General features: G+C 42.6%; 1 protein-coding gene and 1 long non-coding RNA gene across 5 annotated transcripts in view; one reads left to right on the top strand and one right to left on the bottom strand.

The window, feature by feature from the left end:
• Positions 1–19,747, bottom strand: part of LOC141101075 (connector enhancer of kinase suppressor of ras 2-like) — a 527,280-nt gene that overhangs the window by 96,111 nt on the left and 411,422 nt on the right. The gene's annotated exons all lie outside the window — the stretch shown is intronic.
• Positions 16,539–18,558, top strand: LOC141101077 (uncharacterized). Its single transcript, XR_012234880.1, has 2 exons — positions 16,539–16,672; positions 17,674–18,558. It is a non-coding gene; the product is annotated as an uncharacterized lncRNA (long non-coding RNA).

The raw sequence follows: 19,747 nt of genomic DNA on the forward strand, positions 1-19,747 counted from the left end.
AAAATTCCCCAGATAGGCGGCGAGGTGGAGCGAGATTTCTGGTCTGTGACAGGTGGAATATTCCAGGAAAAAGACGAAATATGTTCGGAATTAAACATGAAAGTCGCCGCCGCTGGATCTGCTCCGTCTGTTGTGGGAATAATTAGAACAAGAAGAAAAAAAAACAAAAACAAAAAAACTCCAGAAACTACAAATAAAAAAAACCCATTCTGCTCCTAATGCGCTGATGCGTCCCGGCCGTGCACAGCGGCGCCCCGCACTGTCCATCTATAGGGAGACGCATCGGAACAATTCACACCGCTACATTGTAACAAGACAGGATACTTCATTACATCAAACAACACACGGATAAAAACAAACTAGGAAACAAGAAATCAGTCAATACATCGGCTTTACTACTCAGCTAACAGCCCCATTCATTTCCAGAGCAGCAATAGCAAGTCAGTGCGAAATAACATCTCTCACTTTCAGAGCTGCAATCATAATTATGAAGTTACATTGCAGTTTAAATTCCAATCACATCCAGAGCTGCAATCACAACTCTGCTATTACTGCAATTTATACTCCAATGACATTCCCATCTGCTATCACAATTCTGCTGAAAAAGCACCCATTAAACACCAATCACATCCGGAGCTGTACTCACAATTCTACTACTCACAATGTTCTCACAATGCTCCGTTTACATTCAAAGCTGCAATAACAACTTCTGCTGGGATAGTAAACATTAATACTTCAGTGACATCCAGAACAGTATATGAAATTCACATCTAGAGCTGCAATCAGAATTCTACTGTTCTGTTATGCCTTAGTCAACATTTACATACAGATTTTGCGGGAAGTTTTTAACACTGCCATTGACAGAAACAAATCTGCAACAACTATGTCATGCTACAGTTATTAAGAGCATGCCCTCTATTCTATGTGGCTCTTCTTTACAGCACGCACTAAGAGTTTTATAAAACAAACTGATATGGAAAAGGAGAGCAAGAATAATGCAGCAGGCACAACTGCAGTCACAGAGCAAAATGGAAACTGAGAGATTCCATAGTAAAACACAAGGGGGAGATACTGAACTCAGAACATCAACTAAAATCAGAATAAAAGCAATGAAAGAAAGAGGAGACTGAAGAAATCCTAGACCACAAACATAGGAGATTCAATATACTTATACATAGGGGCAGTATTATAGTAGTTATATTCTTGTACATAGAGGACAGCATTATAGTAGTTATATTCTTGTACATAGGGGCAGTATTATAGTAGTTATATTCCTGTACATAGGGGCAGTATTATAGTAGTTATATTCTTGTACATAGGGGGCAGTATTATAGTAGTTATATTCTTGCACATAGGAGCAGTATTATAGTAGTTATATTCTTGTACATAGGGGCAGTATTATAGTAGTTATATTCTTGTACATAGGGGCAGTATTATAGTAATTGTACTCTTATACATAGGAGCAGTATTATAGTAGTTATATGCTTGTACATAGGGGCAGTATTATAGTAATTGTACTCTTATACATAGGAGCAGTATTATAGTAGTTATATGCTTGTACATAGGGGCAGTATTATAGTAGTTATATTCTTGAACACAGGAGCAGTATTATAGTAGTGATATTCTTGTACATAGGGATCAGTATTATAGTAGTTATATTCATGTACATAGGAGCAATATTATGGTAGTTATATTCTTGTACATAGGAGCAGTATTATAGTAGTTATATTCTTGTACATAGGGAGCAGTATTATAGTAGTTATATTCTTGTACATAGGAGGCAGTATTATAGTAGTTATATTCTTGTACATAGGAGGCAGTATTATAGTAGTTATATTCTTGTACATAGGAGCAGTATTATAGTAGTTATATTCTTTTACATAGGGGCAGTATTATAGTAGTTATATTCTTGTACATAGGGGGCAGTATTATAGTAGTTATATTCTTGTACATAGGGGCAGTATAATAGTAGTTATATTCTTGTACATAGGGGCAGTATAATAGTAGTTATATTCTTATACATAGGGGCAGTATTATAGTAGTTATATGCTTGTACATAGAGGACAGCATTATAGTAGGTATATTCTTGTACATAGGGGGCAGTATTATAGTAGTTACATTCTTGCACATAGGAGCAGTATTATAGTAGTTATATTCTTGTACATAGGGGCAGTATTATAGTAGTTATTCTTGTACATAGGGGCAGTATTATAGTAATTGTACTCTTATACATAGGGGCAGTATTATAGTAGTTATATGCTTGTACATAGGGGCAGTATTATAGTAGTTATATTCTTGTACACAGGAGCAGTATTATAGTAGTGATATTCTTGTACATAGGGATCAGTATTATAGTAGTTATATTCATGTACATAGGAGCAATATTATGGTAGTTATATTCTTGTACATAGGAGCAGTATTATAGTAGTTATATTCTTGTACATAGGGAGCAGTATTATAGTAGTTATATTCTTGTACATAGGAGGCAGTATTATAGTAGTTATATTCTTGTACATAGGAGCAGTATTATAGTAGTTATAGTCTTGTACATAGGGGCAGTATTATAGTAGTTATATTCTTGTACATAGAGGACAGCATTATAGTAATTATATTCTTGTACATAGGGGCAGTATTATAGTAGTTATATTCTTGTACATAGGGGGCAGTATTATAGTAGTTATATTCTTGTACATAGGGGCAGTATAATAGTAGTTATATTCTTGTACATAGGGGCAGTATTATAGTAGTTATATTCTTGTACATAGGGGCAGTATTATAGTAGTTATATGCTTGTACATAGGGGCAGTATTATAGTAGTTATATGCTTGTACATAGGGGCAGTATTATAGTAGTTATATTCTTGTACATAGGAGCAGTATTATAGTAGTGATATTCTTGTACATAGGGGCAGTATAATAGTAGTTATATTCTTGTACATAGGGGCAGTATTATAGTAGTTATATTCTTGTACATAGGGAGCAGTATTATAGTAATTGTACTCTTATACATAGGGGCAGTATTATAGTAGTTATATGCTTGTACATAGGGGCAGTATTATAGTAGTTATATTCTTGTACACAGGAGCAGTATTATAGTAGTGATATTCTTGTACATAGGGATCAGTATTATAGTAGTTATATTCATGTACATAGGAGCAATATTATGGTAGTTATATTCTTGTACATAGGAGCAGTATTATAGTAGTTATATTCTTGTACATAGGGAGCAGTATTATAGTAGTTATATTCTTGTACATAGGAGGCAGTATTATAGTAGTTATATTCTTGTACATAGGAGCAGTATTATAGTAGTTATATTCTTGTACATAGGGGCAGTATTATAGTAGTTATATTCTTGTACATAGAGGACAGCATTATAGTAATTATATTCTTGTACATAGGGGCAGTATTATAGTAGTTATATTCTTGTACATAGGGGGCAGTATTATAGTAGTTATATTCTTGTACATAGGGGGCAGTATTATAGTAGTTATATTCTTGTACATAGGGGCAGTATTATAGTAGTTATATTCTTGTACATAGGGGCAGTATTATAGTAATTGTATTCTTATACATAGGGGCAGTATTATAGTAATTGTATTCTTATACATAGGGGCAGTATTATAGTAATTGTATTCTTATACATAGGGGCAGTATTATAGTAGTTATATGCTTGTACATAGGGGCAGTATTATAGTAGTTATATGCTTGTACATAGGGGCAGTATTATAGTAGTTATATTCTTGTACATAGGAGCAGTATTATAGTAGTGATATTCTTGTACATAGGGGCAGTATTATAGTAGTTATATTCTTGTACATAGGAGCAGTATTATAGTAGTTATATTCTTGTACATAGGAGCAGTATTATAGTAGTTATATTCTTGTACATAGGAGCAGTATTATAGTAGTTATATTCTTGTACATAGGGGCAGTATTATAGTAGTTATATTCTTGTACATAGGATCAGTATTATGGTAGTTATATTCTTTTACATAGGGGACAGTATTATAGTAGTTATATTCTTGTACATAGAGGACAGCATTATAGTAATTATATTCTTATACATAGGGGCAGTATTATAGTAGTTACAGTTGTGGCCAAAAGTATTGACACCCCTGCAATTTTGTCAGATAATACTCAGTTTCTTCCTGAAAATGATTGCAAACACAAATTCTTTGTTATTATTATCTTCATTTAATTTGTCTTAAATGAAAAAACACAAAGAATTGTCCTAAAGCCAAATTGGATATAATTCCACAACAAACATAAAAAAGAGGGTGGACAAAAGTATTGGCACTGTTCGAAAAATCGTGATGCTTCTCTAATTTGTGTAATTAACAGCACCTGTAACTTACCTGTGGTACCTAACAGGTGTTGGCAATAGCTAAATCACACTTGCAGCCAGTTGACATGGATTAAAGTTGACTCAACCTCTGTCCTGTGTCCTTGTGTGTACCACATTGAGCATGGAGAAAAGAAAGAAGACCAAAGAACTGTCTGAGGACTTCAGAAACCAAATTGTAAGGAAGCATGAGCAATCTCAAGGCTACAAGTCCATCTCCAAAGACCTGAATGTTCCTGTGTCTACCGTGCGCACTGTCATCAAGAAGTTTAAAGCCCATGGCACTGTGGCTAACCTTCCTAGATGTGGACGGAAAAGAAAAATTGACAAGAGATTTCAACGCAAGATTGTGCGGATGTTGGCTAAAGAACCTCGACTAACATCCAAACAAGTTCAAGCTGCCCTGCAGTCCGAGGGTACAACAGTGTCAACCCGTACTATCCGTTGGCGTCTGAATGAAAAGGGACTGTATGGTAGGAGACCCAGGAAGACCCCACTTCTTACCCCGAGACATAAAAAGCCAGGCTGGAGTTTGCCAAAACTTACCTGAAAAAGCCTAAAAGGTTTTGGAAGACTGTTCTGTGGTCAGATGAGACAAAAGTAGAGCTTTTTGGGCAAAGGCATCAACATAGAGTTTACAGGAGAAAAAAAGAGGCATTCAAAGAAAAAAAACACGGTCCCTACAGTCAAACATGGCGGAGGTTCCCTGATGTTTTGGGGTTGCTTTGCTGCCTTTGGTTACTGGACTGCTTGACCATGTGCATGGCATTATGAAGTCTGAAGACTACCAACAAATTTTGCAGCATAATGTAGGGCCCAGTGTGAGAAAGCTGGGTCTCCCTCAGAGGTCATGGGTCTTCCAGCAGGACAATGACCCAAAACACACTTCAAAAAGCAATAGAAAATGGTTTGAGAGAAAGCACTAGAGACTTCTAAGGTGGCCAGCAATGAGTCCAGACCTGAATCCCATAGAACACCTGTGAAGAGATCTAAAAATGGCAGTTTGGAGAAGGCACCCTTCTAATATCAGGGACCTGGAGCAGTTTGCCGAAGAAGAATGGTCTAAAATTCCAGCAGAGCATTGTAAGAAACTCATTGATGGTTACCGGAAGCGGTTGGTCGCAGTTATTTTGGCTAAAGGTTGTGCAACCAAGTATTAGGGTGAGGGTGCCAATACTTTTGTCTGGCCCATTTTTGGAGTTTTGTGTGAAATGATCAATGTTTTGCTTTTTTGCTTCATTCTCTTTTGTGTTTTTTCATTTAAGACAAATTAAATGAAGATAATAATAGCAAAGAATTTGTGTTTGCAATCATTTTCAGGAAGAAACTGAGTATTATCTGAAAAAATTGCGGGGGTGTCAATACTTTCGGCCTCAACTGTATATGCTTGTACATAGGGGCAGTATTATAGTAGTTATATTCTTGTACACAGGGGCAGTATTATAGTAGTTATATTCTTGTATATAGGGGCAGTATTATAGTAGTTATATTCTTGTACATAGGAGCAGTATTATAGTAGCTATATTCTTGTACATGGAGGACATAGGGGCAGTATTATAGTAGTTATATTCTTGTACACAGGGGCAGTATTATAGTAGTTATATTCTTGTATATAGGGGCAGTATTATAGTAGTTATATTCTTGTATATAGGGGCAGTATTATAGTAGTTATATTCTTGTACATAGAGGACAGCATTATAGTAGATATATTCTTGTACATAGAGGACAGCATTATAGTAGATATATTCTTGCACATAGAGGCAGTATTATAGTAATTATATTCCTATACATAGGGCAGTATTATAGTAGTTATATGCTTGTACATAGGGGCAGTATTATAGTAGTTATATTCTTGTACATAGGGGCAGTATTATAGTAGTTATATGCTTGTACATAGGAGCAGTATTATAGTAGTTATATGCTTGTACATAGGAGCAGTATTATAGTATTTATATTCTTGTACATAGGAGCAGTATTATAGTAGTTATATTCTTGTACATTGGAGCAGTATTATAGTAGTGATATTCTTGTACATAGGGGCAGTATTATAGTAGTTATATTCTTGTACATAGAGGACAGTATTATAGTAGTTATATTCTTGTACATAGGAGCAGTATTATAGTAGTTATATTCTTGTACATTGGAGCAGTATTATAGTAGTGATATTCTTGTACATAGGAGCAGTATTATAGTAGTTATATTCTTGTACATAGGGGCAGTATTATAGTAGTTGTATTCTTGTACATAGGAGCAGTATTATAGTTTGATTTTGGCGCGCACGGCGCACCGTGAAAAGTGCGCAGCGCAGGTCAAAGCGCAACTAGCGCACGGCCTGCGCACGATCTGCGCACCCTATGCTAAAGATAGGGTGCGCCGATCGCAGGCGCCGCTGTGCGCTAGGAGGCGGCGCTACAAGGAAGGGGCGGGCAAGCCGGGCAGAGAGCCGGATCGGGGGCGGAGCTACTCCCGGCCGTGCGTGCGCTTAAAAAGCGCGAATGTGAAACCAGCCTCAGAAAACAAGTTCATAATCATTTAGAGACAACAATACTAATGTTTTGTCTCAGGAAGAGTTCAGAAATCAATATTTTGTAGAATAACCATGATTTTTAATCACAGCTTTCATGCGTCTTGGCATGCTTTCCGCCAGTCTTTCACACTGCTTTTGGTGACCTTATGCCACTCCTGGTACAAAAATGTAAGCAGTTCTTCTTTGTTTGATGGCTTGTGACTATCCATCTTCCTCTTGATTACATTCCAGAGGTTTTCAATGGGATTCAAGTCTGGAGATTGGGCTGGCCATGACAGGGATTTGATGTGATGGTCCTTCATCCACACATTGATTGACCTAGCTGTGTGGCATGGCGCATTGTCCTGCTGGAAAAAAAACAGTCCTCAGAGTTGGGGAACATTGCCTGAGCAGAAGGAATCAACTGTTTTTCCAGGATACCCTTGTATGCGGCTTGATTCATACGTCCTTCGCAAAGATTAACCTGCCCAATTCCAGCCTTGCTGAAGCATCCCCAGATCATCTCCGATCCTCCACCAGATTTCACAGTGGGTGCAAGACGCTGTGGCTTGTACGCCTCTCAGGTCTTCGTCTACCCATTAGACGGCCAGGTGTTGGACTAAGCTGAAAATTACACTCATCAGAGAAGACTACCTTACTCCAGTCCTCTATGGTCCAATCCTTATGGTCTTTGGCAAACTTCAGCCTGGATCTCCTTTGCTTCTGTCAAGGTCCTGTTAAGGTCGGCGTGCAGCCACCGCTGAGCAAGGACTCACCCACACTGCAGAGGGGCTCGGGGTCAGACACGGCCGGATAGTTCAAGGAAACAGGACCTGGAGAAGCTAAAGTCAGTGAGCAGTGAAGGACCTACGGTCATGTGACCACAAGGGGGCGGGGCTTAGCGTCCTGCTATCAGAGATAGGCAGAACACCAATAAAGGAATTCTCAAAGTCAGACAAACCGGGTCATACACAGAGATAACAGTAAAGTACCAGGGATGAGACAGAACGGAGAGTCAGGGCCAAGCAGAGATCAAAACCAAACAGACATAGAAGGTACCAAGCAGAATCCAACAAGCAGTATCCAGAGAACAGACCAAGTCGTACACAGAGTATCAGATAAACAAGAACACAGCATAAACACATTCAGGGGTCACCACACTATGCCAAGGGCGAAAGTATAACTGACAGGGATGGGAGCATCCTGAGGCTATAAGAAGCTATCCCAGACCCAGGGAGAGGCCACAATCATAAGCCCCAGGTGTGCAGGTAAGCCTGCTCTGGGATCACAACCTTTAACCCCAGAAATGCCAGTCATCAGCACTGGTTCCAGATATTAACCCCACGTGTGCGAGTCAAACCCGCACTGAGATCATGACAGTACCCCCCTCTCAACGGGGGGCCTCTGGACCCCCAGGCTTGCCCGGATACTTAGCATGGAAAGCCGGCACCAGACGATCAGCATGCATCAACCGGGCCGGTACCCAGGACCTGTCTTCCGGTCCATACCCCTTCCAATGAACCAGGCACTGTACCAACCGCCGTACCAACCTGGAATCTACGATATGATCAACCTCGTACTCCACCTGCCCCTCGACCAAAGCTGGAGGAGCAGCAGACTCAGAGTCTCCCCGGACTTCTTCAAAAGGTTTCAGTAGAGATTTGTGGAAGACGTTAGGGATCTTGAAAGAGCGTGGAAGGCACAGCCTATACGCGACTGGATTGATTTTTTCCACAATCTTGTATAGGCCAATGAATTTGGGCCCCAACTTGGCTGAAGGAACCTTCAACTTAATGTTTCGCGTGGAGAGCCAAACCTTGTCTCCAACCTGAAACGTGGGCCCTGGTGTTCGTTTCCTGTCCGCGAAAAACTTAGACCTGCCCTAAGACCTAGATATACTCCGCTGAACTTCTGCCCATGTATTCTGTAATCGCTGAACAGAGCCCTCAGCCCCGGGATACCCCGAGTCCAGATGAGAAAACTCACCAAAATGAGGACTGAGCCCATAATTGATCAAAAAAGGAGTCATACCCGTGGATTGACTCACCCGACTATTGAAGGCAAATTCAGCCAACGGCAGTGCATCGCACCAGTCATTCTGTCTAGCAGAGGTTAGACACCTGAGGATCTGTTCCAGGGACTGGTTAGTGCGCTCCGTCTGACATTGCTCTCAGGATGGTATGCAGACGAAAAGGACAGATACATCCCTAATTTTTTGCAGAAAGCACGCCAAAACGTAGCCACAAACTGCACACCATGATCAGACACCACATTCAGGGGTACCCCATGCAACCGGATCACATGCTGCACAAACAACCTGGACAACGTCTCAGCTGACGGTAGTGCGGACAGGGGCACAAAATGAGCCTGCTTAGAAAACCTGTCCACCACTACCCATACCACTGTATTACTCTTAGATGGAGGGAGATTGGTAACAAAATCCATGGATAAGTGAGTCCATGGTCTTTCAGGCACTGCCAAGGGCATCAGCTCCCCTGCTGGCCGGCTATGAGAGCATTTAGAATGAGCGCAGACCCCACAACCAGCAATGAATTTTTTTATGTCCGAACCAAGGGTAGGCCACCAAAAGATCCTAGCCACCGCCAGACGCGTGGCTGAAATACCAGGGTTAGCACTCAGCTTGGATTCATGGAACTCCTGCAAGAGTTTCAGGTGAAGTTGCTCTGGGACAAACAATTTCCCCCCGGCTTGGCCGCCGGGGCCCGCGACTGGGCCCCCTGAATCTCCCGTTCCAATTCAGACGAGACCTCTGCTATCACAACCCCAGGGTGAAGAATGGAGGACGGTGGCTCAGGGGGAGACACCGGCTGAAAACTGCACGATAAGGCGTCAGCCTTGACATTCTTAGACCCTGGACGAAATGTAATCGTAAACTGAAAACGGCCGTTAGTCTTTTAGCAGACTCAATGTATGACAAATTTTTGTGATCCGTGATCACCGTAACCGGGTGACTGGCCCCCTCCAAAAAGTGCCTCCATTCTTCAAACGCCAATTTGACCGCAAGAAGCTCTCTATTGCCTATGTCGTAATTTCTTATCCGCAACAGAGAACTTCTTGGAAAAGAAAGCACATGGCCTGAGGTTGGTTAGAGTGGCAGGCCCTTGGGACAACACCGCCCCCACCCCCACCTCAGAGGCGTCCACTTCCACGACAAATGGTTTGGACGGATCTGGCTGTTCTAACACGGGAGCAGACATAAAGCTTCTTTTCAGGGTCGCAAAGGCCTCTTTTGCAAGCGAGGACCAGTTTCTCACATCCGCACCTTTACATGTAAGATCTGTGAGTGGTTTGACCACCTGTGAAAACCCCCGAATAAATTTGCGGTAATAATTGGCGAATCCCAAGAAGCGCTGAAGACCCTTGAAGTCTTGGGGTTGCACCCAATCCGAAATGGCCTGCATCTTCTTGGGGTCCATGCAAAAACCCTCACAGGACACAATTAATCCCAAAAAGACAATTCTTGAACAAAAAACACACATTTCCCCAATTTGGCATACAGATGATTTTCCCTCAGTCTTAGGAGAACATGATTCAGATGAGATTGACTGTCGGGAGAGTATATCAGAATATCGTCTAAGTAAATGACAACAAAACGACCAATGAGATCCGAGAATACCACGTTGATGAAATTCTGAAATATGGCTGGGGCATTGGTAAGACCAAACGGCATCACTACATTTTCAAACAGTCCCTCGGTCGTGAGGAACGCGGTTTTCCATTCATCCCCCTACCGGACCCTTATCAAATTATATGCCCCCCAAAGATCCAGTTTGGAGAACCATTTTGCCCCTGAAAGTTGGTTACACAAATCGGGAATCAACGGAAGGGGGTACATATTTCGTACAGTAATCTTGTTGAGCTCACGAAAATCGAGTCAGGGACGTAAACCGCCATCTTTTTTCTTTACAAAAAAAACCCTGCCGCCACAGGTGAGACTGAGGGACGTATGTGTCCTTTGCGAAGACTCTCAGCAATGTAATCTTTCATGCCAAGCGCTCAGGGCCAGACAAATTAAACAGACGGGCTTTAGGTAATTTAGCCCCCGTGACTAACTCGATAGCGCAGTCAAAGGGTCTATGTGGCGGCAACGTCTCGGCCTCGCTTTCAGAGAAGACATCTTCAAATTCTTTCAGGTACTCCGGAATACCTTCCAGCTCGACAGATGACACAGATACAGATTTAACAGGTTCAACCAATAGTGCAGACTTATCACATAACATCGAATCATTAAACCCCCACTGAACAATCTCCCCCGTTTTCCAGTTAATGACTGGGTTATGGCGTTGTAACCAGGGCATGCCCAACACCAATCCTGCAGGTAGATTGTCCAGAACCAAACAACTTAAGTTTTCCACATGAGCAGCAACCACTTTGAGCGAAAACAAGTCAGACATAAAGAGAATTCCCTCTTTAGTGAGGGGGGAGGAGTCAATGGCCACCACTTTGATTGGAACCAAAAGTCTAACTGTCCCTATCTTACAGCGTGTGACCAATTGGGAGTCAATAGGATTGATGGATGATCCGCAGTCCATGAAAGCTGTAGAGAGAAAAAAAACAACCGTCCACTAACAGTTCCACATGAAGCAACACCTTAGAAAACGAGGAAAAGGGTACCTGAGGGTCTGAGTAGTCTCCCCGCTGATTACCCAGACCTAGTCGTTTCCCGTCGACCGGGTTGAGGATGGACAATCAGGACACTCCCTTTTCCAATGTCCCGTTTTACCACTGTAGAATCTTAACTGCTTTTTTCTCCGGCGTTGTCTCTCCTTTTCCTTCAGGGAGAGAGCACCTACGTCCATGGGCACAGAAACAGTCTCTTTTCCACTAGGGAACAATGGAGTCTCCGTCTGCATCACCCCCCTGGCCCGCAGCCTGCGGTCCATCCGGACGGCCTGGGTCATAACGTCCTCGAGTGAGTTAGGTGGGGGATGTAATGCCAAGGCATCCTGTAACCGCTCTGACAAGCCTCTGCGAAAGAGTCCTCGAAGTGCGGCGTCGTCCCAAGAGACATCTGCGGCCCAGCGGCGGAATTCTGTACAAAACCACTCAGCCGAGTGTTTCCCCTGACAGACACTCAACAGCATGTCCTCTGCCAATCGCACTCGGTCCGGCTTATCATATATGTGCCCGAGGGCCTCAAAAAACGCATTCACAGACACTCTCAGGGGCAGTGGGAGGAAGGGAGAAAGCCCAAGCTTGTGGGGACCCTCTTAATAAAGACATAATGACCCCAATCTTCTGACTTTCGTCCCCAGAGGAATGTGGCCTCAAACTAAAGAAGAGTTTGCAACCTTCCATGAAAACCCTGAACTCCTTTTTGTTCCCAGAAAAGAAATCAGGCAGTTTAACAGGTGGTTCTGGGGACACCAAAACAACATCACTCGCCCCAGCCCCCAGAGACCCAGCAGCTAAAGCCCCTCGCACTGTCTCAGAAACCTGCTGCTGAGAACGAGCCAGAGCTTGCTGCTCCAGAGATAAACCCTGAAACATCTGACTAAGATTTTTCATTTGTTCAGCCAGAGATTGTATGGGATCCATATTTCTCAGCAGAGAAAGAGAAAAAAAACCCCCAAAAACTTAACGGTCAGTCATAATGTCAAGGTCCTGTTAAGGTCGACGTGCAGCCACGTCTGAGCAAGGACTCGCCCACACTGCAGAGGGGCCCGGGGTCAGACACGGCTGGATAGTTCAAGGAAACAGGACCTGGAGAAGCTAAAGTCAGTGAGCAGTGAAGGACCTACGGTCATGTGACCACAAGGGGGCGGGGCTTAGCGTCCTGCTATCAGAGATAGGCAGAACACTAATGCAGGAATTCTCAAAGTCAGACAAACCGGGTCATACACAGAGATAACAGTAAAGTACCAGGGATGAGACAGAACGGAGAGTCGGGGCCAAGCAGAGATCAAAACCAAATAGACATAGAAGGTACCAAGCAGAATCCAACAAGCAGTATCCAGAGAACAGACCGAGTCATACACAGAGTATCAGATAAACAAGAACAAAGCACAAACACACTCAGGGGTCACCACACTATGCCACGGGCGAAAGTATAACTGACGGGGATGGGAGCATCCTGAGGCTATAAGAAGCTATCCCAGACCCAGGGAGAGGCCACAATCATAAGCCCCAGGTGTGCAGGTAAGCCTGCACTGGGATCACAACCTTTAACCCCAGAAATGCCAGTCATCAGCACTGGTTCCAGACATTAACCCCACGTGTGCGAGTCAAACCCGCACTGAGATCATGACAGCTTCTCATTGATGAAAGGCTTTTTTCTAGCTTAGCATAACTTGAGCCCTGCCTCTAGGAGCTTGTTACAAACTGTTGTTGCCATGCACTTCACCCCAGCTGCCAATTGCCATTCCTTTTGTAGGTCACTTGATGTCATCCTGCGGTTGCTGAGTGATATTCGAATAAGATGACGGTCATCCCGGTCAGTGGAGAGTCGTTTTCACCCTTTGTTGGTCTGTAGCTTTGTTGTCCCCAATGTCTGCTGCTTGACCTTGTTGTAGTGGACTGCCGTCTTAGAAATTTTAAGGATGGAGGCAACATGACGCTCACTGTATCCCTCTGCTAGTAAATCCAGAATTGAGCCCTTCTTATCCTCACTCAAAACTTTTCTTTCAACTCCTTTGGCATGGATAAAAGTTATTTTTTCATTCCTATTACTTTTGGGATATTACTAGCCCTTGTTTTGCCATCCAGCTTGTCCTATTGCAAGAGGATTGTGAACACCACAGCAGGGTATTTTATACTTTCCTTCGTTAAATAAGATTTGGTTCAGGTGATCACCTAATCAGAAGCACATTAAGCAGAATGAGGTGTACTCTGGTTGGGATTCAACTGACACTGGAATGGAATGGCTGTCAGACATGTGGAGAAGCTGATTTTTATTAAACTGTGCAATGGTCTCTTAATTTTTGCCAGAGCTGTAGGTGGCAGTATTATAGCAGTTATATTCTTGTACATAGGGGCAGTATTATAGTAGTTATATTCTTGTACATAGGAGCAGTATTATAGTAGCTATATTCTTGTACATAGGAGCAGTGTTAGGCTGGTTTCACATTAGCGCTTTTTAAGCGCACGCACGGCCGGGGGTAGCTCCGCCCCCGAGCCGGCTCTCTGCCCGGCGTGCCCGCCCCTTGCTTGTAGCGCCGCCTCCTAGCGCACAGCGGCCCCTGCGATCGGCGCACCCTATCTTTAGCATAGGGTGCGCAGATTGTGCGCAGGCCGTGCGCTAGTTGCGCTTTGACCTGCGCTGCGCACTTTTGACGGTGCGCCGTGCGCGCCAAAATCAAACTTTTCGGATTTTGGCGCGCACGGCGCACCGTCAAAAGTGTGCAGCGCAGGTCAAAGCGCAACTAGCGCACGGCCTGCGCACGATCTGCGCACCCTATGCTAAAGATAGGGTGCGCCGATCGCAGGGGCCGCTGTGCACTAGGAGGCGGCGCTACAAGCAAGGGGCGGGCATGCCGGGCATAGAGACGGCTCGGGGGCGGAGCTACCCCCGGCCGTGCGTGCGCTTAAAAAGCGCTAATGTGAAACCAGCCTTATAGTAGTTATATTCCTGTACATAGGGGCAGTATTTTAGTAGTTATATTCTTGTAAATTGGAGCAGTATTATAGTAGTTATATTCTTGTACATAGGGGGCAGTATTATAGTAGTTATATTCTTGTAAATTGGAGCAGTATTATAGTAGTTATATTCTTGTACATAGGGGGCAGTATTATAGTACTGTAGTTATATTCTTGTACATAGGGAGCAGTAGTTAATTCTTCTACACACTTGTACAGGAAACCTATGCAGTGTGGTATTTGCTCCTCTCGGGGAGGTTACATATTGGAGCGGGGGGTTTGCTGAGCAGTAGATGGGATTCCTCTATCTCGGCGATTTGGTGTCTTTATTTTCTCATGTCCATCGAGCTCTGTGATATAATAATGAGCACGATCTTGAGATAATGACGAGAAGCTCTTGAGTCATATATTATCGGTGCGGGCTGTGACTTACTAATGCCAGTGTTTCAGCAGATATCGATCACTCTCCGGTCTCACCAGCTGAAGCCAGCAAATTATTTTGTACCTTCTAATGGAAATGACGAGAACTCTAAAGACTTTATTGATTCCAGCTAAGTGATCACATGGCTGCTAAAAATGGAATTCCTTATCCAGCAACTCGCACCCCCTGCCAGAGATCGGGGGTCCTGTCCTGTATATCCAGGGTAAATGCTAAAGTGGTGGCTGCCACTTGCCGAATCTGGAAGTCAATGACTGATAGCAGTCAGCCCCCAGCAGGTATCCGGGGGGTTAACCTCATGTCATTCGCTTTCACATCTCCACATAACGCCTAGTAACACAGTAATCCTCCTACTGTATTTGCATCAAATCTTCATTCACATCCAGAGCTGCATTCATAATTCTGCTAGTTCATACACAGCAATTTCTTCCTGTAGTTCCTCACTGGTTCAGTGTCTTTACAGAGTGAGCACTGCTGCATTGTGGGAGATGTAGTGTACACTACAGCAGATCATAGGAAATGTAGGATGGTACTTGATCCGCTATTCGTTACACTGCAGGCTAAGTGTAGAGAGCTGGAGCTGCTTTAAGCGTCCCCTGAATATTTCTCTACAATTACATTATTAAAATGTTTCTCTTTTACACCCCAACTGTGTCACAGCCGCTCAGCTCACCCAGCATCACTGCATCTACAGGAGAGGACGTGAACAAGAAATAGGAGCAGAGGGCAGCAGACCCTGGCTGGAGATGTCACAGTGGTCTAGGGCTATCCTGCTTCAGGGTCTTTTAGTCACCGCTGATCTCCTTTACTGTTTTGGGACCTTTGCACATTGAGCATACTGTGTGTAGTGGCACCAAATCTCATCGGACCCCTCAGCCGCGCTGGGTGTAAAAAAACAAGGTCCGTTAGGTTTCTGTACTTGTTGCATTGTTGCTTTCATGTTGCTGAACAAGTCCATTAGTCTGATGCCTTCCCTGGGCTCTGCCTGCTCAATGCTGACTGACCGCTGCTGACCATCCACCGCCTGCCACAATCGCTGCTCCACTTGCTAAGAAACACTTTACAGGTGTGTAAGATCAAAGAACAGAAGCCCCCAGACTCTGCTTCCGAGTGAAGACACAAACCAGATCCATAATGACCAAGTGGGTCCAGATAATCTCTAGTAAATCCCAAAAGATCTGAACTAAAGACAACACATCAACCTCAACAAATCAAATTTGCTAAACAGTAACACAAACTTTATTTATTTTTTATATAATTTTTTCCAGAGAGGAAAGATATGAAACATTGCAAATCACTTTATTAGGGGATTTGTCTTCTTTCCTGCAATAAAATTACATCTAATTGCCTTCCATACCTTGGCTTTTGCCCAGTCTATTTTTCTGCCTGAAACTGCATTGATATCAGATCGTACTCATTTGGAGTACAGATGATTGCAGTGATGGGTCAGCTCAGCTCCTCTGTGACTAACTGTGTCACAAGTGTGTCACGTCCTCCTGGGAGATCTGGGAATAGGTGATCTTTACATATTGTAAGTCTCAGGTCTTCCATTTAGCCTGTGTGTTTTGTTCCTCATAATAAATGGACTTCATTTCCTTTGGCGCTAAAGAGGTTAACGACTCCTTGTATGCTGGCTACAGACGTGCAGCTCCATCTCACAGCTGCTCCTGACCTGCTCATTTTCTCTCTATAAAACCTGGCCAGACATTCTCATCCCTGCCTGTGAAAGTTTTGCTTGCTGGAGTTGCTGTGCTGGAGTTGGAGTTCGTAGTTACTGCTGGAGATTGTGTGGGTGCTATTTTTGGGTGTATGCTTTCTCCATTATCCTATTCCCATTTGGTTTGTACTTTCCTATCTTTCCCTTTATTCTTCTCTAGTCTTGGTGAGTTGTTTTGTATGTAAATTGCTTTTTGTTATTCTGGTTTGTCTTACTTGTATATACACAAACACTAACATATCTGTCCCAGGCCTCCTGAGGTTGGGGAGGAGACAGTTTAGGAGATTAACAGGAGCATAGTAAGGTCGGTGACTATGGCTTCTCTACCTTTAAGAGTACCCCCGAGCTAGGGATAGTTAGGGTCCCAGTTCCAGGGTCAGGTTGAGGCTCCCCTTCCTTACCGAAGACCATCACAGTGTGACACTTTGGGGAGAAGCTGCAGGAGATTGTTTTAACTAGCACCAACCTCGGAGAAGGAGATTGGGGCTGACCCATCACTGCCATCATCTGTACTCCAAATGAGTACAAGTGCTTCTCACTAAATTAGAATATCAAACAGTTAATTGATTTCAGTTCTTCAATGCAAAAAGTGAAACTCATATTATATAGAGTCATTACACAAAGAGTGATCTATTTCACGTGTTTATTTCTGTTAATGTTGATGATTATGGCTTACAGCCAATGAAAACCCAAAAGTTATTATCTCAGTAAATTAGAATACTTTATAACACCAGCTTGAAAAATGATTGTAAAATCTGAAATGTTGGCCTACTGAAATGTATGCTCAGTAAATGCACTCAATACTTGGTCTGGGCTCCTTTGGCATCAGTTACTGCATCATTGCGGCGTGGCATGGAGACGATCAGCCTGTGGCACTGCTGAGGGGTTATGGAAGCCCAGGTTGCTTTGATAGCAGCCTTCAGCTCATCTGCATTGCTGGGTCTGGTGTCTCTCATCTTCCTTTTGACAATCCCCCATAGATTCTCTATGGGGTTAAGATCAGATGAGTTTGCTGGTCAATCAAGCACAGTGATACTGTAGTTTGTAAACCAGGTATTTGTATTTTTGGCAGTGTGGACAGGTGCCAAGTCCTGCTGGAGGATGAAATGTCCATCTCCAAAAAGCTTGTCGGCAGAGGGAAGCATGAAGTGCTCTATAATGTCCTGGTAGACGGCTACGTTGACTTTGGTCTTGATAAAACACAGTGGACCTACACCAGCAGATGACATGGCTCCCCAAACCATCACTGATTGTGGAAACTTCACACTAGACCTCCAGCAGCTTGGATTGTGGCCTCTCCACTGTTCCTCCAGACTCTGGGACCTTGATTTCCAAATGAAATGCAAAATTTACTTTCATCTGAAAACAACACCTTGGACCACTGACAACAGTCCTGTTCTTTTTCTTGGTGCACCCCTTCTGAGGAAGAAACCGAACCGCGCGTCAAGGGGTTCATTGTGGTGGTCTTGGACCATGGGTAAATATACTGTATGCACTCTTTAGCCTCCTTTCAGCCATGTATTTTCTGTTATTGATTATCTATTCCTTTACTATCTGATTTTTTATGTAATATTGATTGGTTTGGCTATGGTGTGCAAAAAAATCTAGCTTCACATTTATTTCTGGCTTTCTCTCTCTCCCCCACATCTGTTTAGTATTAACCTGTAAATCCTAGAGAAGATTTTTGAAAGCCTACACAATTATTTAACCCATTTGTGTCCTTTAGGATTTGTTTTGCGCCTCTATCTATTTATATGATATTAATTCTACCTGATTTATTTCACAACTTGTTCTTATTATCTTCAGGAATTTTGATTTAATTGTTTCTACTGTATATGGGGTAAAAACTCATCCTTCCACACAATGTTTGCTTTGTTTTTTTTTTGTATGTTATCATCCCTTTTACAAAAAAATGTTATGACATAGTTCAATAAAATTCATGTTTTTATATGGAAAAGTCCATTGGAGGATCTTTTCTCTTATGTAGGTTGTCTTTTTCTCCTTGGCCCAGGTAACACGCTTCTGAGGTTGTCTATTGGTCATGAGGGGCTTGGCACAAGGAATGTGACACTTGTAGTCCATGTCCTGGATACGTGTGTGTGTGGTGGCTCTTGAAGCAATGACTCCAGCAGCACGCCACTCCTTGTGAATCTCCCCCAAATTTTTGAATGGCTTTTTTTTAACAATCCTTTCAAGGCTGCGGTTATCCCGGTTGCTTGTGAACCTTTTTCTATAATAATAGCGGGATTATGTATCCAAAATGATCAGTTGCAATTAGCAATGGATAAAATTTAACTTTTAATAAAATTCTCATTAAAATAATTTGACAAACACCCTAATGAATAAACTCAAAAAACAGCAAAACCACAAGACCATGATGAAACAGAACATAAAAATACTCGCAGATTTTTTCTGCCTTCAATATGAGTATGAGGCCTCTTGAAATTAAGGTATCTTTAAACGTTTGGTTAGCTGAAATCACAGGAAAAAATGTATGCTTTAGCTGTGGTTGAACAATACCTTACATATATATATTCTTGTTTGAATCAAGAAGTGAATGTACTGAAACAGACTAATGGACCTTTTTAAATGCTTAGGAAGCCTTTACAGGTGTTTTTTGTTAATAATTCTAATTTACTGAGATAATGATTTTTGGGTTTTCATTGACTGTAAGCCATAATCATCAACATTAACAGAAATAAACACGTGAAATAGATCACTCTGTTTGTAATGACTCCTTATAATATGAGTTTCACTTTTTGCATTGAAGAACTGAAATAAATAAACTTTTTGATGATATTCTAATTTTGTGAGAAGCACCTCAACTGTGGGTAAAATCCTGGAGGAAGAGATACTATACTGGAGTATCTGGAGAAGAATAACCTCATGACCCAATATCAACCTGGGTTTACAAGGGACCGTTCCTGTCAGACTAATCTGATAAGCTTTTATGAAGAGGTAAGTTCCGGACTGGACCAAGGGAATGCAGTGGACGTGGTGTACATGGACTTTTCAAAAGCTTTTGATACGATGCCACACAAAAGGTTGATACTTAAAATGAGAACAATGTGGATAGGGGAAAATATGTGTAAGTGGGTTAAGAGCTGGCTCAGGGATAGGAAACAAAAGGTGGTCATTAATGGAGC

Source organism: Dendrobates tinctorius, unplaced genomic scaffold (genome assembly GCF_039654945.1).
Source record: "Dendrobates tinctorius isolate UK_male_01 unplaced genomic scaffold, ASM3965494v1 ptg000114l, whole genome shotgun sequence".
NCBI classification, from domain to species: domain Eukaryota; kingdom Metazoa; phylum Chordata; class Amphibia; order Anura; family Dendrobatidae; genus Dendrobates; species Dendrobates tinctorius.